Genomic DNA, 14,687 nt, shown 5'->3' with positions numbered 1-14,687 from the left:
CCCGTCAGTTTTTGTCCTGTAGCAGACATACAGAAGGTGGTAAAAAACCGGTGTTCCCAGCAGCTTATGCTACTTATGCTTTTTGCTTTGCATAGCTATTTCTTTTTTCATATCTGAAGTTTGAATGTAATCACTATGTTCAGAAGAAATGAATATGTTCCAGTAAATCTTCAGACAAAGAAGTAAAAGGAAGTCTTATTAAGCCACAGAACTTGAAAAGACCGTGAGCTATTATTCTTATGAGGTAATTCAATGGCCAATTGAAGCTGTAACTCACTTTTATCTTTTCTAGGGCTGAAAAATTCCTGACTTACCTCTGATTTCCTATTCAGTCAAATGTTATTAGATTCAAGTAATGTAAGAATTTTAGACAGAAAAAGGAAAAAAAAAAAAGAGGAAAAAGCTGTCCATCTTTGTCAATTGCTCCATGGTACATAGCCATTGTAATAACCAAACATGGAAAAACACATTAGATGAAAACTTCCAGTTCAGCATCTGAATTTTTCTGCCTTCTGTCTTCTGATTTTATTTGTGTCTTTTTCTGTTTTAATTTTCAGTCTATTTTCAGTTGTTTTCCTGAAAAACCAAAACCATTTGGTCCCTGAAATTTCTTGCTTAAAGGCATTATCTTAAGTCTTAGCTTTCTGACACTTCTTATTCCATTTCTGTCCTTGTTTTTTAACAACTTTAAAAAAAAATGTAGTAGAAACATATTATTGTAGAATGACCTCATCAACAGACAGAAACTGCCTCTCTGCTTTTGCTTATTTCTTTTAACATGTTTAAAAATTGTATTAGCTTACCTTGTCATAATATAGCTGCTTTTAAGAGTTCATGCCATTTGTCCACTGGGATCTGCAGATCACTTTAAGACTCTGCTTTCCAGGATGTTGTTCTCTGCTATGTTAGACTGCCTATTGCTGGAACTATACTTGTGCATTGGAACATACTAAAATCCAAATTTATATTATTTGAAAAAGTAACAAATTTATTTTTCCACATATTCCATGCTATAGTAATGATTTAAAGTTAACTGATAGAAGAAGCAAACCTAGTCTTCTTTTACATCTGATTTTTAGCAGTATTGTTTCATCAAGGATCAGATGATATTCATATTCATATGTAGGTAAGCATAAGATAACTGAAGTTAATGAGGAACACTCATTAACTCAGCTCCTCCTTAGGCCACTCCATGAGGAGGAAAGTGTTTGACTGTGGAGATGTTTGCAGAGGACTGGGCCATAGTGTCATCCTGCTAAGTACTATGTTTAATTTTGTGAGCACTTTTGTTAATTAGACCTATTGAAAGTGCAGTAAATGCTCCAATCAATAGAGTGTAATCAGTTCATAAATTTTTAAATCTGGAAAGGACTATTACTTTCTCTGAGTCCTTCTGCAAATAATTATTTATGAAATCACAAATTTTGTTAGTAATTTCATATCTACTAGCATCAGTTTAATAGTCCCATTTAGATTACTAAGAAATGCTCCTTCAATTTGATTTAAAGTAGATTCCGCCTAAAAATACCTCTTTGGATAAAGTTGCTAAAGCTACTATTGCTTTCTTCAGTCTCTCTGGTTAATCAGCCTTTAGACATTAAATGTGGTTGTATTTATTTGGTGCAATTCCAAAAATCAAAACATCAAATTGGTTCAAGTTAAAGTGTATTGTACAGAAATCTTTTGTATGAATATAATGAATTCTTATCCCTTGTGAGTTTTTTCATGGTATTGCTCAAATTCTAATTCCTAAGTCTCTAAGTAAATACTATTTTAATTTTTTTTTTTTTTTAATGGGATTCCTGGGTATTACTATGGCTCAGTGAAGTATTCCTGTATTGCCAAACCGGTTCTGATTCCAGTCATTGGTTTTTACTTGCAGTCCTTCTGCTGGTAATAGATTTTACAAATGGAAGAAATTCAATTGTCTGAAAGGATGATAAGAATCCTGAACAGCAAAAGGAATGCAGCATCCATCATTTCTGAGAAACCATGTATCTCTATCGCTAAAAAGGAATAATTTCTAAAGTAAATAATGCACATTTAGAGAGCTCTTTTTTTCAATTCAGTAATGCATTTAAATTGGCATTATTAAACATCTATTATGGCAGCAGTGATTCTAAAATGAGAATTGTCAGCTTAAAGTTTGCAAAATTCAGTAGGTTTGAACTAATACTGTACAGCCCATGCCCTTTTTTTTTACCTCAGTAGTCATCTATCTCACCATTGTAGCACTAGGATAAAAGCTTTTCTTACAGATACGGGCGCTTTACAGGCTAAGAAGTTGCTTTGAATAGCCCATGGAGAAGAAAGAACTGTTGCATAAAATTCTTTTTTCATAGAATCATAGAATGGTTTGGGCTGAAACTTACCTGAAAGATTATCTGGTTCCACCCCTCCTGTTCTGGACAGGGACACCTTCCACTAGACCAGGTTGCTCAGAGATCCATCCAGCTGGGCCTTGGACACTTCCAGGGGTGGGACATCTGTGGCTTCTCTGAGCAACCTGTTCCAGTGCCTCAGAACCCTCACAGTAAAGAATTTCTTCTTAATACCTAATCTAAGTCTATCTTCTTTCATTTTAAAGCCATTCCTCCTTGTACTATCACGTCATGCCCTTTTAAAAAGTCCCTCTCCTGTTGTCTTGTAGTCCCCTTTAGGTACTGGAAGGCTGCTCCCTGCAGCTGTTTCCCTGCAGCTCTCTTTTCTCCAGGTTGAACAATCCCATTGATGTGGCATAATTCTTTGAAAATTTCAGTAGTGGTGAGGAACAGGATTGCTATGACAGTATTACAGCAAACATTTCTTTTTCCTGATGTGCCAGGATTAACAAGATTTTGTTCTAATTCTATAGTTATGGAAACTGAGATCAGGGGGTAATCTGACTTTTAAAAGGCCACAGTTTGACAGTCAGCAAGCTTCACTAAGAAATTTGCTATCTTTACTCAGGAATTTGGGTGCTCAACTAAAGCTTTGCATGTAAGAAAATTCACTCATATAGTAACTGTCAGTCTTCTGACATGACTTTATTTCATCCAAACAAATCCAGTTTGTATATTCCAGTCAATGGTAGGATGTCTATTAAAAAAGAGATTCCTGATAGGAGTGGGGAGATGTCTTACTTCTCTGCACAGAAATGGAATATTGTATCCAGTTCATATTAATATTTTTTAAATGGTTCAAAGATTTAAAAGAGCAAGGGAAAGAACTACTGAAATGATTCATGAGCTGTAAGAAATAGCTCATCCCATGAGAAATAAAGGAATTGGCATGTCAGTGAATTAAAAACAAGACTCAGAGGTGACCTCATTAAAATGCTTGAGCATATTCACAGTAAGAAAATTCCAAGTACTACAGAAGCAATGGCTGGAAGCTGTCACCAGCCAAATTAAAATTAGAAATTCTGTGCCCGTTTTTAACAGGAAGAGTGATTAATCATTGAAGTACATGATGAAGGGAAGAGATGGATTCCCCATCTCTCATTTTCAGATTAAGACAGGATGTCATGCTGGAAGATGTATTTAAGTCAAACACAAAGTTACTGAGCTTGGTACAAAGGTAATGGCCTGTGAAAAGTAGATCAGATTCGGTGATCACGAGTGGCAACTCTGGATTTAAACTCTGTGACTCCATGAGATCAGGTCTCTGCCAAGAGATGGGTGAGCAGCTGGTGGTTCTTGTGTGGATCAGAAATTGTATCAATTGTAAAATGCAGGTTGCTCAGTCCCTATGCAAATATTATTCATCTGTGTAGAGTATGCTCAATGAATTTATTAATGATAATCCTGGCAAAATCAACTAGACCAGTTCAATGACCAGAGAAGCTACTGAAGACTGCTGATTTTAATATGTCTCGGATCAGGTGACACAATTTTGTTTATTAACACAGCTTAATGTCTTCCATACCAGTTCAAATCATATGTCCATGTAGCCCTCTAACTTTTTTTCTGATACCAGCCAGGATGTTAACAGTGTAAGACAAGGGCGTGGACAGAGGGATGTACCATAATTCCAGTTGGAAGACTTCCTCAGTAGGTCTGCGGTCCAACCTGTTTCCCATAGTGAGGCCAGATTCTGGAGACAGGATAGTCCATGCTGCTCAGGGTTTCCCAGCTTCCAGTGATCACTGGTCAAGAGATTTCTCAGGCAGCACCTGGAATGCTGTGTGGAATGCCCTGTTTTCCAGATTTGTCTAGTGCTGTTTATGTGTTGGCTGTCCTGAGGTTCAATGATAATGAGTTCCATAGTGGTACACTGTACAAAAAATGCTGCTTCACTTTGCTTTGAACCTGCTCTTTACCCACAATTTATCCTCTGAGAAATAATGCATAATCGTTTTCCTTCTCCAACAGCCCACATTTTACTAAAGATCTAGCATAGTACCCTTCTTTTACCCTGGTAATAAAATGCAAATACATCTTTGAGCTCTTCCCACTTTAACACATGAGATTAAAATGTGATGTTGATGACATTAGAAATAATGGAGCAAACACACGCTGTTCCTAATGGTCTAAGCTATAATGAATTTTGGCTTCACTCAGTAAAAAAATTTTTACAAAGCAGTGCCTATTCAAGACTGCGTAAGCTGTGGAAAATCAATTTTCCATGACTGCTTTTGGCCTTGTGCAAAAGCTTAGTGGTTTTTTTTTTTAGTGAACCAAGCCTTTTGTTTTATTATTTGTTCTGCTTATAAATTGTGAGGGTTGAGTTACTAATTTATAAAGGACAAACAAATCTTGTGTGACAGTTTAATCACCTAATTAATATCTTAAGTCAGAAGTTTTATTGTATTTTGTTGCATTTATGAGATTTTGCACATTAACACCTGAGTAGGAACATGTAATAAAAGGTATCATGAATTTATCAAATGTCAAAACCCATGACACAGCTTAAATCTGTAATTTTCACAATGAAGTGATATTTGAATAATTGTCACATTGTAAAACTGCCGCCCTGTGGAGGCTAATGGAAAATTACATTTCAGCACAGTTCTGAGGACTGTTCCTAATGCATTAATTACGAAAATTACCACTAGCTTTGCCGGGATAAGATTGGTCCAATTGCTTGGAATAGCAGTCTGATTCTGCTATGCACACTCACATGTGCCAGAAATCCTCTGCACATTAGGGTGCCAACTTTCAAGCCAAAGTATTGCACACCATGAGCAAGCTTGGGCTCAGTCCTGCCGGCTGTAGATGTTGGTGCAAAGAGCCAAGGCCTGGGCAGGGAATGTGGATTATTTGCTTAGCTGGAGGAAAGCTGCTTTCTGGGTTCTCCTGAAGAACTGGAAACAGACTGGGCCCCAACAGGAGTCCCTGAGCAGGGAGTAACAGGGGCCAGGGAGGAGGGGAGGCCTGGCTACACCACGGTTCTTTCACTGCAGTTGATGAGAACAATTGCCAATCCTCAGGACTTGATCTGATTCCCAGCAGGAGGTGGAGGTAGCAACCTCCTTGCCCAAGGCTTTCAGAGCTGATCTCTGAAGAGTTTTGTGTTAGAAGGGTTTTGGCAGGAGCATTCCAAAGAACTATCTGCTGAACTTCCCAATATGGATGCTAGGCTAAGCTTCCATGGGTCTCCAGTGTTTGTTTCCTTCATCTGATTGAACTGGAAACAATTAATTGTCATGCTCAGCAGCTCCACTGCTTTCTCAGTAGATTTTTAAAAGCAGTTTGTTGCCTCACCAAATGTCGTAAAGCCATGTATGACAGCTCTGACCAGCTGCAGTTAGTAGGCATATTTCCATGGGTTTAGTCTGGATTTATATGAAAGATTACATTTTACAGTGCTGTTTTACTTTTATGTTAGAGCATTGTCATACCGCTGTTTTGAACTGCTTACAGTGGTTTCTGAAAGCTTCACTCAGGCTTAGGAAACTCTGGGGTTCATGCCTGAAGGTCTTTGCTTCAATGCAAACCCTAATGAATTCAGTGCAATACCCCCTGGATATCACTTTGAAATTTGGAGTTAATTTGAAACCTTCTGCAGATACTTCAGAAATTCTATAATGTGGAAGCGTTGGGAGTGACATACATGCAAGTAATAGCAATGGGAACCATCCAGGATCCTTGTAGCCTTGGGTAGGGAGTTATTACACCTTTCAGAAATGTTGAGAGACATCCATATTTTTCAAAACAAGGCTTTCAGGTGGCCTTTCCACTCCCACTACCACACTGGTGCATTGATTCACTCTGTAGCATGTCTCTGAGCAGCATTTGTGCATGACTGAGACAAGTAAAGAAAAATGAGTGCTGTTTAAGAGTGAAGATGTCTGCTTTTATACTGCTGTAGCCCATGACTTGTATTGCATCACTCTTTTTATGGCATAAAACCAGATTACTTCTTTATGTATGTGTATAACCGTAACAGTGAAGACAACAACAAATAGTTCAGTTAGTGGTTTGAATGGTTTTGGATTGAGGATGGAAGACCATGATGTGTGTCTGCACAATCATTTGCAGGTTTCTCTCTGGGATTGTCAGCAAGTGTGTTCATCCCGTTCCCATAGCAGGGGCTGTTGCAGCACTGTCCGAGATCGCCGAGGTAATTGTGGGCCAGTTACCATGGTGTGGCCTGCTTCAGCTGCTGGAGAAACAAGCACAATTTGAGTGAACTGTTATGTAAATGTCCTTGAGGGAACATGGAGTGGTGAAAACATCAACAGCTGTAAGGACAGGACCCACATTAAAAAAATAAGGTCAACTAATCCACTGAGCTCCCTGAGGAGGAAGAAAAGTGACTTCAGGGTAGTTTTACATGAAGAACAAAAGCCAGGTGTAAAAAAATACTGGAACTGGAAGCTGAAAGATTATTTCAGCCTATAAAAGGGTTTGCTTTTTTAACCATGGAGGTTACTAATCATCTCAATTATTTCTTAAAGGTTGTAATGGTTTTAGTCAGTGGCATTTTTACAATTCAGTGTTTTCTCTTGGTTCTTATCCAAACAGAAATTAATTTAGGAAGCATCTATAGTTATAGACTTACAGAAATAGTTATAGTCCTAGAAAAAGGGTGTGTTAATCCCAGCACTCTTGGCTTGCTTGGCAGCTGCTGAATCACTCACAGTTTTTTGACAACAAGAGGCACAATGGCATTTTGCTGTATAGCACTTCCCCATGCTGGGGCTGTCTCTGCCCTGTCATCCATTTGTGGCATCCACCAGCGACATCTGGCTCTGAGACCCTCACAGTGCTAGGTTGGGTGGCAGGGGAGAAGGAGGGCAAGGTGATTGCAGTGTAGGCATGTTCAGGGACTTCTTTCTCTCTGTGCTACTGCGATGCAGCATGAGGAGAAACACCACACTGCAGCCTTCATTCCCCCTGCAACAGGTCTCTACTCAGTGCATCTGGGACTGTGATTTGGATAGACTGATGCCAGGACAGAAGTCAGGAAGTGAAGATCCAAGGTCCTCTTACCTGCACTCTTCCTTCTTTACCAGTCCATGTTTATGAGAGTTCTGTATTATTGTTTAAATTTAACAGAAAACCTTGTGCCATTCTGTGCTGCATAGCCCATAGCAGAACTGTGTCTTTTACAGTTTACTTTTAAGATACATATAAAAATAACCATAACTTTAATAATGTCTAATACATTACCTGAGTCTACTACAGTTTGGTGAGTGCTGATGAAGTGTGGTGTGTGTCCTATGTGTACTAGTGTGTACTATGTGGAGATAGAGCTGCAACAGGGTGCATCAAAGTCCTCCTCTTGGAAGGATCTAAAGAAAATGTTTTGTGGGTTTTTTTTTTTTTTTTGATTTATTTAGTTTAAAAAGGAGAATAGAAAGCTATGCTGTCTCATATCTCTTCCCATTTTTTAATTTGAGAGAATAATAATTCAGAAATCCTGAGTCCTTGAATTTTTTGCCCCCCCTTTTTTTTTTTTTTGCAAGGCATATGCTATTAAAAATTTATTATTGTATTTCAGGTTACACTGAAAGTTCTAGTAATGAGCTGGGCATTTGTTTGTTTAGTTATCTTTATTTGGCATGCTGAAAAGACCAGAGTTAGCAATTTTTACTTTCAATACAGAAACATTAAACCTTTCCAATGGATAGAAAGAAAATAGTTGTGCACAATGAGGATGTGAAACACTGGAATATTTATCTAGAAAAGTTGATGAGTTGCCATTTTTCTACATACTTGAAACTTTATTGGACACAGCTTTGAGCAACTTCATTAAACTGGAAGCTAGCCCTGGTCTTGGAGGTCCACCTAGATGACCTAAATTCCTTCCAACCTAAATTATTGTATGATTCTTTAAGAAACTTAGAGGACAGAGACAGCTCTTGTTTTGGAGACACAGAATTATGACTTAGTTTCCTACTAATAACTCTGCTTTGTAATATTTTTTTTTCTTCAATATCTGCATCATGGACTGCATAAATAAAGGAGAAGCCCTGTAAAGACATGTTGTTTTTCACATACAGTTTTATGAGAAATAATCATAGCATCCACAATAACAGTAACTGCTCCCTGGTGGCCACAGCCCTGGCACAGCATCCCAAATATGTATGTCCATACTGGGGAGGTCTGTGAGGGGGAGCATGCCTTTCCTTACCTTGCTGATCTGTGTCCCTACTCATTGGATAGGGATTGCCACCAAAGCATTTTCTGCTTGTTGTTTCTCAGATATGTCCTTCGGTTCTATTTACGAATAAACATTCTAGCTACAAAGGGCAATGTTACCTACCAAATGTAGGCACAGAGACTTTTTCCATGTGCAGGAGAAAGCGTAAGGCTTCAATGCCCACGTGTTCGACCTTCAGCTGAAAAGATAACATAATAATAGTGATTGAATGTTCAGCCTGTTTAAATTAGTGACAGCAATGAGAGATGTGCATTAGTCCACAATTGCCTTGACTGTACACAGCAGAATATTCTCCCCTTACAAATTCTCTTTCATCTGACATGATTGCTTTCCCTTTCTATTCTGCAAGGCCTCAGCTCCTGACCTGCTGGGTTTAGAATTAGTCCCCATTAGTCTATTATTTTTCTTTTCAGCAATGGCAACCTCTTTAAAACAGGCCCCTTTTATAAAGATTTTAAAGGTTTTTTGTGGCTTTCACTGGAGCCTGACAATTACTAAACCATCGGTAAATTAGCCCTGTTCCTCTTAAAGTTGTGGCATTTTCAGGATATTGCCTTCCATCCAAGGTCTTTCAGGAATGATTTCTATTGCTCCTTTCCTCCCCAGACCCCCTGCCCAAACCCTTCAGCCATACCAAGCATTCCTCTCCACTCTCAACATGATAATATTTTCACTGCAAATGCTTCCCAGGCCTTCATACACATACCAGGATGTCTCCTCTCACCTCTGAGACCATTGTGACAAGGGATCTTAAGCTGTAAGTCACAAAGTGCAATGTAGATCTATGCTGTTACGTGGGGTTTTATAGCAATAAGCCCATAAATACCAAATAAAGCGCTATTGGTAAGGCAGGGTTTGAGTAAAAGCTGAGTTCTCATCATGTGAGCTGGCTGTTTTTAGCTTGGTTTCTGCTGCACTTTCCTGTTTATAAAATCTTTTCTTTATTCTGCTTGTGTTCTTAGTATTTTTCATTATTTTACATGTATTTTGGGAATATTTTCCTGATGTAATCTATGCAAATGGCTTTCAGGATTACTTTCAAGCTTCTTATGAAACATTTTCAAGGACTTATCAATACTTCTGATTTTCTGTTTTCTTTTTTCTCCCCATTTGATGTAAGTAACATTATAATTTCGTATGTCTTATCTCTTTACAGATTCAGCTTCCATCTGTGTTCAGGTTTTCTCTTAATGTTGCAATTGGATCCTGATTTTCAAAGTTGTATAGAACAAACCAGGTTCTTCTGCCTTCTTCATTTCCCTTTGTAGGGGAAGTGCTGTTCTTCTGCTTCCAGGAGGTTGTTGAATCATTTTGCAGAATGGGAACATGTGGTGCTGCCAGAAAGTAGGAGGTCAGGAAGCTTCTTGCTGACATGAAATTAATTTCCCTTCTTGATTCATATCCATGTAGTTTAGTCAAAAATGTGTCTGTAGAAGGACTTGGGGAGTTAGTCTTCATTCATTGTAGAGCAATGAGTGCAGTTAATCTTTCATAGCTAGGCAGGAAAACAGAAGGAAAAATGCTTATTTCTTCCAAAACAACATGGAAAATTTCTGATTTTGTAGGTCACCCTTGGGTTTCCATGGGATATTTGACAAGAAGAGAGGTAATAGCTCTTGGCCCTCTCTTGGGCATAGGGAGAAATGTATATGGTGAGTGTCAGGAAGGTGCAGCTTACAATTGAAGCTTTACTAATGAATGTGTTGAAACCTTGATCCATTCATTCCCTTTTTTTTATCTTGGATTAAATTTTGATGATAAGATGAAATAAACAAAACCTCAGAGAAATGTTGTGAATATTAATTAGGGAGGGACTGCTGAGTGTACACTGGCTATTTACCATGTGGACTGATACATGGGTGGGCACTTTTTTCACATTAACAGTAGAAGTAAATGAACAACCCAGAGGAGAAATCTGTGGTAATTGCCATGTATCAGTAAATAGGAACAGTGGATTACCAGAAAATCTTGAATGCATTTCTCCAGAACTGCTAATAAGAAAGCAAAGGCTTTATCTGGAGTGAAAGTCTTTAATTTTAGAAAGTTTAATTTTCTACTTTAGAATCAATAACTCTTGTTACTGCTGGTGGGCAGAGAGATGTTATTCAGTTTATTCACTATCACTGATGGAGAAAGAGAAGACAGATGAAAAAATAGTCTTCTTTATCATAACCAATATTAATTTTTCCAATGAATCGGTCAGATAGGATTGGATTTTGTAGAAAATTCTGTCTTAGCATTTCCAGGGAACCAATTCCCTATTCAAGGGGAGAGAGGGGAAATACACAGCTGCTTTAATTTTACTACTAAAAAAATATCTATTGTATAAATTAAAACAAAGAGAAATTTCTTTTTCTGCCAGTTACAATGACATTTTTATGGTTTATTTGTTTCCACTGAGGATGGTGACCCTTTGTTAAAATATAGTGTGATAGGCTATTATCTTTTTGTCCTGTAAGGCATATTTATACCTTTGCTGCAGACTGTCTCCTGATTCAGAAAAATTTGTACTGAATCATCATTTGAACTCCAATTTCATGCCAGTGCAAGGTACAAGGTGCATCTTGTAAGCATTGGTGCATCTCTGGAACACTGCCACAGCAGAACCACATGTTTTTTGATTTTGGCATGTGCTTGAAAAGCATTCTCATTTGGAGGGATAAAATGTTTATTTAGATCACAGGCATCAGATCAGTGAAAGCTCCAGAATTACTCTGCTAAATCAACTAATTATATTGCCAGCTGTAGCCTAAACTAGCACCCTTCATGAGTGACATTAGAAAGCAAAAGGACATTGTCAGGAATTCCTTTAAAAATTATGTTTCTGAGAGCAGAACAATTATTAATTTGATCATTAGATAGATAACAGTATATTTTTAATTGAAATTTGATGGAGAGTTGTATAGAGAAATCTTTGGATACATCTCTTTGGTGTCTCTTGAAGTTCTACAGAAACTTATGGAAAATAAGTCTTCTCTGTAATTAAATTTTTTGTATTACTTTTTATGGTGTTTTAAGTCTCAACTCTAAGGAGAAAAAAAGTGGATGAATCTCATTAGAAGTAATTCATCTTCCTCCGCATCCTCTTTGTAAAATAATCTTGTTACCCCCTTTCTCCTAATTTTTAACACAGCAACTGTTTGGTAATAGGATCCAATTCCTAAATAATTTTATATGGCTCATCCCATCTGTGCTATGCTGTCCTCAGTACTTCAAGACAGAAAACATACTTCATGATAACAGCTCAAGTGGGAGACTGCTATGAAAAGATTAAGAACAAGTTTCTATTTGCAGTTGTATTGGAAACTGCAATAAAAATTGCTTACAGAAATTGCCTGTAGAATACTTTGCAGTTGCACTTCTGTATACCATTGATTGATTGAATTCATTGTGATGAATATTTAGTGCTTTGAAATCTGATTGCAAGATGTCTCAGACACTTAGGTGAAGCATCTGAGGGACTCCAAGGCTTTTTGTTTCTCCTGATGTGCTTGCTAACGTGTCTACACCAGCCACTACAGTGGTCCAGAGGGAGCAAGGTCTGCATGGTGAAATGCCATCTGATGTCCACACTGAATGCATTCCATGAGTTTTTACTTTGGACTAATTCTTGTCTGGTTCTGAAATGCCCAGGACTGGGCAGCGTGTGTTAGAGAGGGTGCAGTAGTGGTGAATTTGCTGTTTTGCATACAGCCTGAGCTGCCTTCTATTACCGCAGGCCTGGTTCCTAGGGTATATCACCGTGTCCTGCAGCCATAGGGAGGAGGAGGAGAGAAGACCCAGCAGGCAGGAGTTGTGCAGCAAGATTGATTTATTTAATTATTTTGCAAACTCTTTTATAGACTTTTTTCTTCATAGTCTAATTGGACAAAGGACCAGCCACCCCTTGGGGGTGATTGGCTAAAATCCTAAAACATCCATTGTCAAAATATTTTTCTACTATACCATAAACAAGACTTTTCAAGGTTGCAGGTGGCTTAGGTGTTTACATTCCCTGCCACCTCTTCTGTGAGAGAGAAAAGTCTTTCACAGACTTAGAAAGTAGCAAGAAAATCCTCGCTAACAGCATTTTTGTATCTACAGCCTTCCACACTGCCACGTAATCCAGGAAAACAGTAGCAGAAAATAGGTGTAGTGGTATTAGTAAGGCTCATCCTTGCAGTATCTATGTCTCTTTTCATATTTTTTTCTAAGTCTGGTGAATGTCAAGATGTCAAATCATATACAGTACAGTTCACACTATTGGCATGTTTCTTGGCCAAGCCATCTGGGCTGAAATTCCAATCTCAATGAGAATTTTGCACTCTGGTCAGGGCAAAAAGTTAATTTCTGGCATTTTATTCTCCTTTTTCTGGTTATATTTTCATTTAAACTAAGATACAAAATAGGAGTGCAAACTACTATAGATCTTGTACAGTGATTTTCTTACCGGATTTCAGATCATCTCTAACTGACAGTGTTTTAGGGTGTTTTGTTTGGTTTTAAATAAACATAAAGGTCAAATAAATCAGACAGGATACTTCACCAAGGGATTTAGTTTTTAGCTTAGCTCTTTGTAACAGAAGAAGTCTAAATGATTCCTTTTGGAAAGATTGAGCAAAGTATGTTTGGGAAGGTAAAAATTATTTATCAAATAAATTCTTAATGTGTAAATAATTTAAATATCTCTTATAAAAATCTGTATTAGTTTTCTCTTTCTTTAGTCTCCAGTAGTTGTTATAATTGGCAGCTGTCATAATTGTTTTAGCCTTTGTTGGAGGCTGTCATAACTACAGGCTTAAAACTCATTTAAAAAAAATTAGTCACATTTGGCTAATACAGCTAGTTCAGCAGTTCACAACATTGGTATCTAAATGTATTGAGAATTAAATAAGGGAATAAATTTGAAAAGACTAAGAGGGCTTCTAAAAGACACTGAAAATCTTCCAGTAAGGCTGTATTTAAACAGTTTTGGTCTAATTCAAAATATTTGAATGTTTCTCTTTATCTGCTCACATCTGCTCCAGTAGGTAAATACCAAAGGAAATGTATTGGGAAGAGCTCCAAAGGTGGAACTGAGCACTAAGTGTCTGAATTATGCTAAGAGATAAGCAGGTATAAAGGTTGAGTATTAAATAATTCAGTATTACTGACACATAGGCGTTCCTAGTCAGAGACAGTCAGACAACAAGAGGATTTTTCTGTTAGGAAAATAAGCACCCAAAGTACCCTGGGGAATCCCTGCATTATACTCGGGATCTTAAAGCAAGTTGACAGTGGCCAAGTCACACAGTCATTCTTACGACATTCACTGAGAAATGTCTCGGGCTCCAAAAAAAGAAAAAATGAAATATCTTGCTGAAGCAGATTTGGATGCTTCTCTGGTTAGGTGATGGCTACATGCAGTTCAGGTCTCCCTTTGCCTGCAGGGGTAATGGGAGAATGTAAAATTTTGTCCAAAAGCAAGGCAGGCAGCTGTGTCCTATTCTGAGGCTTTATTACACCAATCTTAATTTGTAAAACAAAGATAATAATCCCCAGTATAAATCTTGATTTTGTTTGCTTTGAAATGAAAGGTGAACATTATCTTTGGATTCTGAGTGGAAGGATCAGACTTAGTAGCACTTCTGCTAGCACTCAGCAACTACAGGATCAGGTTGTCCCAAGGATTGACCATCTGCCTGGTAAGAGCTAAGATACAAATTACCACCATTGCCTAAAGAGAACAACTTTCCAAGACCTTGACCAAATAGCACCATAAATTTTCTTGCTATTTATTTTGACATGTGTGAGTTTTCTTTGGGGGGAGAAAAACAGTGGGAAAAAAGACAAAAACAAGAGGTTTTTTAAACAGTGATATGAGCTTAGTAGTCCTCCCCAGAGAGTACTCTTTTTGCTTTACATATGAATGACTCTAATCACCTCTGGGATGGCTTCTTAATGCATATTTCTATTTTCCATCAGGAAGGGAAAAATGTATAAATAAAACTCCCAGAGGTGGAGACTTATAATTTGAACTAAATAATGAAGGAAGGAGCACTGTGAACAAGGAAGAAAAAAAATCCACCAAAAAGAATATTAAATCAGAGATGGTGACATGATAAAAACATAAAACTTGT

This window comes from Aphelocoma coerulescens, chromosome 2, assembly GCF_041296385.1.
Source record: "Aphelocoma coerulescens isolate FSJ_1873_10779 chromosome 2, UR_Acoe_1.0, whole genome shotgun sequence".
In the NCBI taxonomy this organism is placed as follows: domain Eukaryota; kingdom Metazoa; phylum Chordata; class Aves; order Passeriformes; family Corvidae; genus Aphelocoma; species Aphelocoma coerulescens.
The sequence above is the reverse complement of the archived record's forward strand: the minus strand, read 5'-3'. Positions refer to the sequence as shown.